The following is a 6,805-nucleotide window of genomic DNA, read 5'->3' on the forward strand; positions in this document are numbered from 1 at the left end:
AAAAAAAAAATACATTTTTTTCTGTAATGTAATTCATATGAGTTTAAAATACTTATCCTTCATTTACATTGATTCATTTCATGCCACCAGTTCTTTGAACATGCTTAGTTTTTAACCATCTATTAATTGCTTGGATTTTGTTACTGAAAACAAACAACTCAAAACTTTTTTCCAGAAACTTTTTTGTATGCTCTGTTCCCTGAGCTCTCTCATATGTGAGAGGTAATTTGCCTATTGTCTTTGTAGATGAGCAACAAATTGGCTGTGTAGACCACTATTAGGTCCTATACTCCTTTCCAAAGAACTTTGTGACATTTGTCCAGCCTTCTTATTTATTGAATCAGGAGGTTCTGATGAGTGGTTTTCGAGTTCACATTACTTTGGGGAAATTCACTTGGCGCAAAGGTGCCCTAAATACACAACCCTGTCTACCTAAGCAGACTCACCTTCTGCCTCTCTGCTACCCCAGGAACCCAGTGTTGGTCACAGTTGCACTGATCCTATCACCAAATTTTAATCCTTTTATGACTCTGCTTTGCATACAAGTATTTCATTTGCCCTAGAGTGTTGAAACCTCTTTCTTCATCTAGAAACTCGTACTGACTCTTCAAGACAACTCTACCATGTGTCAGGAGAAGGAAAACTGGAAACATCCAGTGAACGGTTCCAATGACTATAATGCAACCTGATTTCAACTCACCTCAACAGAGCTAGTGACTCACTTCTCCCGATTCTCAAACCACTCTGCTTACCCTTCTGTTAGGGCACCTTCCAAGTTTCACTGTAGTATCTGTTTATCTGTGTTTCTCCCACGAGGGGGCTCCTTGATGGAAAGGATCACGTTGCAGACATGGTAGCTAGCAAAACTGTGTTACCGCAACTGCTGAGTAACTCTGTTCAGACATTTATCTACCTCTCATCCATATTCACACACCTCTGAGAACTAAGTGCTATTAAGAAAACTGAAGCTCAGAAAGGTTAAACACCTTGCTCAGGGTCACAACTAATAAGCAGTGAGTCGGAATTCAAAGCATTTATTCCAATTCCACCTCTTTCCCACTGTGTTTTAGTGAACCTAACACAATACATGACACACAGTGGTAGGTACTCAACAAATATTTGTTGAATATTTTAAATGAATGCATCTGTCTTGTATACGACTAGAACACTCGCAGTCTAAGAGAGTAGGGTGTTTGAATGATCGTATTCTATATTTGCACAATTTCTTCAACAATTATCCTGTTTTATTGGCTTTATGAAGGCATAATGTTGCTCAGAGAAGTAAAGTGCATTTGTTGAATTATAAAAAGTGACCAATATTGAATCCCAATGGTTCTCTTATAAATGTATAGGAAACCTTTAACTATATATAGCAGAAAAGTCAAAACAACAGCTGGAACATATATAATGTTTTATTCTCTCAGGTGAAACTAGACAGATGTGGGCATTCCAAAGCTGGCACGGGGTTTCCATCACTTCCCAGGACCCCCCTTCCTGCCGTCATTCAGCTTTAGCATTCTCAGTGCACATCTTTCTGTCTTCAAGGTTGCCTCATAGTCCAATGTGGCTCTTGAAACTCCAGCCATCACACCGGCTTTATCCACAAGAAAGGTGAAAGGGGAAAGGGTAAAAATGGGTGCCCCTGCTGGGCGAGTCAGCTACTTCATAAGTGAGTCTTCCACTTAAGTCTTGTAGGCTGCATATTTGAAACACTTCACTGAGAACATTTCCTTTCTCCATGATTCATTTCTGCAACTAATGTCTGCAACTAATTTCTGTTGCATTCTCCTCCTCATCCAATGTGCTTCTGGATACTGGATCGAGTCGGGAGGAAGCCTGAGGGCTTGGACTCATAAGGCCTTCTTCTGGTGATCAGCAAGTAAACAAATATGTAACATGAGACGAAGATAAGAACTGGGAGGGATAGGGGATAGCCCAGGTGTGGGGGAGAGAAGGCTGGTTTCGCTGGGGATGGTCAGAGGAGGCCTCTCTGAGAAGGCAACACTTGATCAAGTTCCAAAAGGGCCTACTGTGGGGACCGGAAGAGCAACCCAGCAGGTGCAAAGGCCCTGGGGCAGACGCATGCTTGACATGGCGGAGACCGGGAAGGAGGGCCACGACCCGGTCGCTCTCCTCTCATTCCACTTCTCACAGTTCTCTATTTAGAACTCCCATGTTTCAATGAGAACCAATTATAGAAACAGCCTATCAAAATCTTACCATTTAAGGGTGATCATTAAGAACTTTGCTTTACTTCTTCATACACAGAAGGGGTGGAAGGGGGGAAGGACAGTGTGAAGCAGACAGACAGAAACTCCCCTTTGGCTTTGAAGGTGTATTCTTTGCGGGTGCCGACATATTCCACGAGGCAAGGCAGAGCACAGGGAGGCTGGGCATTCACGTAGACAGTGTGTCTTCCAGCAGAAGGTGTGCGTGACGCCCACCTACCTAGGAATGGGTGCAAGCAGTCAATACCTGGTTTCTCAGGGCACTGCCTGGGCTCTGCTGTTTCAACAATGCACTTGGCTTCTTCCGTGACCCAGAGCTGCTGCAGAAACCACTGCTGAGAGTATGATTGATTCTCGGTATGCCAACGTGTCCAAGGACAGTTAGTAGGAGCGGAGGTTTCAGGGCATCAAGGAGTACTGTCCTTGCACATGGGCACGGTACTGATAAGCTGTTCTCTGAAGCCTGGGTGCCGGTGCACCCTGCCGTGACCAGACGCAGCTCTGTGCTGCAGGATAACGTGTGCTATCTCATTACTGTCTGATCACTTAAAAGGCTTCTGATGAAACCCATAGCTGAAAGGGTTGGGTCTCATGCTAACAAGATCTTGATGCAGATGCACCCACCACCCCATGTTTAAGATCTTTAATTTTATGGGTACAAGTAATAAAAAATTATCAGGCTGTGTATTTTCTGCATCCACTGATATAAATGTTACTATTGGCATTATTATAATCCTAATGACCATCATTGGTTACACCTGCTAAAAATGTTCATGCTGTCTAAAAGAAAATAAAAGCAACCGGTGGCAGGACCCCTGCTCTCACACAGTAAAGGGCAATAAACATTTATTGACATGCTGAGGAGAGGAGATTGTCATATCCTATTAGAATAACCAAAGATAAGGTTTGAAAGAATTCAACCTGTCAAGCTGTCTTTTCACACGGAGGCCAGAGACTTCCCAGAAACTATGATGTCCGCAGTGGCGTTGCAGGATCTGCTTTGTAACTGTACAGTGCTGGGTGTGTGAGAGCAGGCGTTCCCTGAGCAGCACCACAGACCAGTTCATTTGAAAGGCATTAGAAGAGAAACTCCTGCGGTCAGCCTTGGCAACCTCCTTTGTCCCTGTGGATGTGTCTGGACACCCGTCATCACCCTCCCTTGGGGGATGGGAAGCCTCAGTTAAGAACGGAGCCTGGTGCCCTCCCTCCAGGAAACCCCACAACCTTCACTTCAGGGGTAAGGGGCTTCGTCTCCACAAGCTCCACCCGTCAGCCCCAGCAGCCTGTGAGCTAGAGCTGGCAGAGGGCACCGCCTGGCTTTGCTTCTCCTCCACCGCCCTGCCCTTCAGGGACCTGGGCCTGGGAGTGGAGGCATGAGGAGCGAACCCTAGGGGTGTTGCCTGGGATTCTGCTGGCCTCCCTGCTGGGTGTGGCCGAGGCCCGATGCCCACTGCTGCATGGGGCCACGGCAGCCCTTGCCCCGCCACCCCATCCACAGCCCTAAGGAGGCTTCCTCAGCCGCTCTGTGGAGCTTTTGAGGATCTGCTTGAAGATGTCAGCACACTCCTCCCTGGCAGGCAGCCAATATTTTGTTTATTGCTCTCAAAGCACACTCACACTTTCCTCCCGTCCGGTCCATTTTCTGAAAACATTGAACTCTTGGCTTACGGTCAGTGCCTCCTGCTTTTATCTGCTCGGCCTGAAACAGTGACGTCCAGCCAAAAGGCCGGAGCCAGCCCTGGGGCTCCTCCGATGCTCCAAGGGTGGTGGCCCCACTCCCCTAATGAGGCCCATTCCAGCAAGGCCAATGCTTGGGCATTTCAGAGAGATGCGCCCTCCCTCTTCTTATCACTTTCCCCTTCTGAGTGATTAAAATTAGGTGACTTTTCAAGACTCCATGCAAAGGGTGGCATGCATAGCTCTGGCCACTGCAATAGAAACTGAAGTAAGGCTCCTGTGTATAATCCAATCACACAGCTGCCTCACCTTGGTCTCACACCAGGTCTGCAAGATGGCAGCCCCCTGGGTTTGCCCTCCAGCCTTCTCTTAAGTCCTGGAGCCACTCTGGCAATCGAGCCTTCCTTCTGGCATCCTCCGGAAGGCTAATTGAATACAGCAGGAGGCAGTCACAGAGCTTTTTAACATTTCTACTTCCTTTCAATTGCACACTTTTCCAATAGGAAGCAAAGCTACTCAACGCAGGAGAGAACTTCCCTCTCTTCCCACTTAACCTTTCTCCTACATACACATTCAGGCTACTCAAAGGTATGCTGTTTCCTTTCCACTAAGTTTCCTCCTAATTACCTGGAGGCATCCAGGTGTGGCTGAAAATATGCTCAACCCTGGGAGTAAATATCTGCACCTAAGGGCAGTGAGTAGCAGAGCAAAACAGCTTGTGCAGGGCTCAGTGTGCTTAAAACAACCTGCAGCTATTTATCGGGTGACTCAGACAGGATGCAGGGGCCAGATGGTTAGCATCCTGCAAAGGCTGACGGGCGCTTTCATTTGATTGTTTAAGAATAAGTTCACACCGGAAAGGGGATTTCACACGTCCTCTTCCATTCTGGAGTTTCAGTGTTTCATTAAGCTACTCTATAAACTATTATCGTGGAGAAGAAACAAAAAAAACCTTTTAATTATGTTTCCTTTGCATTGGTGGTCAGGCAGACAGGTAAAACTTTTAATTATTGAACTGCTCCAAAGTGTGCCTGTAAGTATATCTAAAATATGTCTTGGAAGAGTGATTGTACCTTTTTCTAGAAAATGATAACTTCTATGTTTCCTTTGTAAAATGAAAACCCACTTGTGACTGGTATACAAGGAAGCAGCTGACCTGAAGCTGTCTAAGTAATAAAGGCAAAACTAGTAAGACCCCAAAAAAGAATGTAGCTCACTCTTCTCAATCTCTGGCACATGGAGAAGGTATGGAACTATCAAAGGAATTGAATTTGGGAAAGCTTGGTTCAAGTCCGGTGGGGCAGTGGGCAAAGGGTTGATGTTGTTGAACTTCACGGACTTCATCATCAGTAGGCATAAGAATATAATCGCTTAGGTGTTTAGGGTGGCAGTGAAATAGTAAAAGTGCATAAAGGTAGTTTTAAAGAGTGAGTGAAGCACTATGCCAGGCAGGTATTGAAGCCATGTCAGTCACTAAGCTGAACATCAACAATTTGGGTTGTTTTTCTTTGGTGCTTTGGCACATACCTAAAATTGTCAAGTGAGTCCTCTGAAAGGCAAGGATGTTTGTTGTCTAGTTTCTTCGGAAGTTTTTATTTGGAAAACCTTGGGTGAAGTGTCATTAAATAATATATAATACTGCTTTTCTTTCTTTCCTTCCTCTTCCCCTTCCCCTTCCTCTCTCTTTTCCTTTCCTCTTTTCTTTCTTGACAGAGTCTCACTCTTTCACTCAGGCTGGTGTGCAGTGGTGCTATCAGAGCTCACCACAGTTTCAAAATGCCAGATTCAAGGGATTCTCTCACCTCAGCCTCCTGAGTTGCTGGGACTACAGGCATGCACCATATACCTGGTTAATGTTTAAAAATGTTTTGGCCGGGCATGGTAGCTCATGCCTATAATCCCAGCACTTTGGGAGGCCGAGGCGGATGGATCATGAGGTCAGGAGTTCGAGACCAGCCTGGCCAACATGGTGAAACCCTGTCTCTACTCAAAATACAAAAATTAGCTGGGTGTGGTGGCATGCGCTTATAATCCCAGCTACTCTGGAGGCTGAGGTGGGAGAACTGCTTGAACCTGGGAGATGGAGGTTGCAGTGAGCTGAGATCATGCCACTGCACTCCAGCCAGGGCAACAGAGCGAGACTCCATCTCACCAAAAAAAAAAAAAAATGTTTTGTAGAGATGGGGTTTCCTTTATTTGCCCAGGCTGGTCTTGAACTCCTGGCCTCAAGCAATCCTGCCCACCATGGCCTCCCAAAGTGCTCGGATTACTGACATGAGCCACTGTGCCTAATAATGCTTTTCAAATGTTAACATGCACACAAACATCCCTGGTGATCTTGTTAAAATGCAGATTCTGATTCAGGAGGTTGGGTGGAGAATGAGAGCCTCATTTCTAACGAGCTCCTGGGTGATGCTGATGTTGGGCTGTGGCGTGCATTTCGAACAGCAAAGGGTGGGTGACAGAAGACAGGAAATTCATGTGCGAAGAGGAGCTAAATCCTGAAAGTCAGTGGCCCTCACCTTATTCGTTCTTCCTCAAATTCTGTCTTACCCAGGGGCCACAGTAATAGGGCTTAAAAGCCCCAAGGTGGGACAGGAGGATGGACTCACAGACATGGCAGGAGGGGAGCTGGGAACCAGCGCTGTCTGGGCGCTGAGGCTGGAGTGCTGAGGGCCTCCCCCAGCACTAGGGGTGCCTGATGGAGGATCCAGCGCAGACCCACTGGCTGGAAGGATCCCTGTAAAATTCCTGAAAGAGAGGAGGAGCCTCACCACAAATGACTACCTCTTCTTTAGGCCTGTCCACAGTCACCCATGCATCCCAGAGGTCTATGCAAGATTTGTCTTCTGGAGCTTGGGGAGAAGTAACCAGAAGTCGTGTAAACGTCATGGTCTTGA

Source organism: Macaca nemestrina, chromosome 16, assembly GCF_043159975.1.
Source record: "Macaca nemestrina isolate mMacNem1 chromosome 16, mMacNem.hap1, whole genome shotgun sequence".
Classification (NCBI taxonomy): Eukaryota; Metazoa; Chordata; class Mammalia; order Primates; family Cercopithecidae; genus Macaca; species Macaca nemestrina.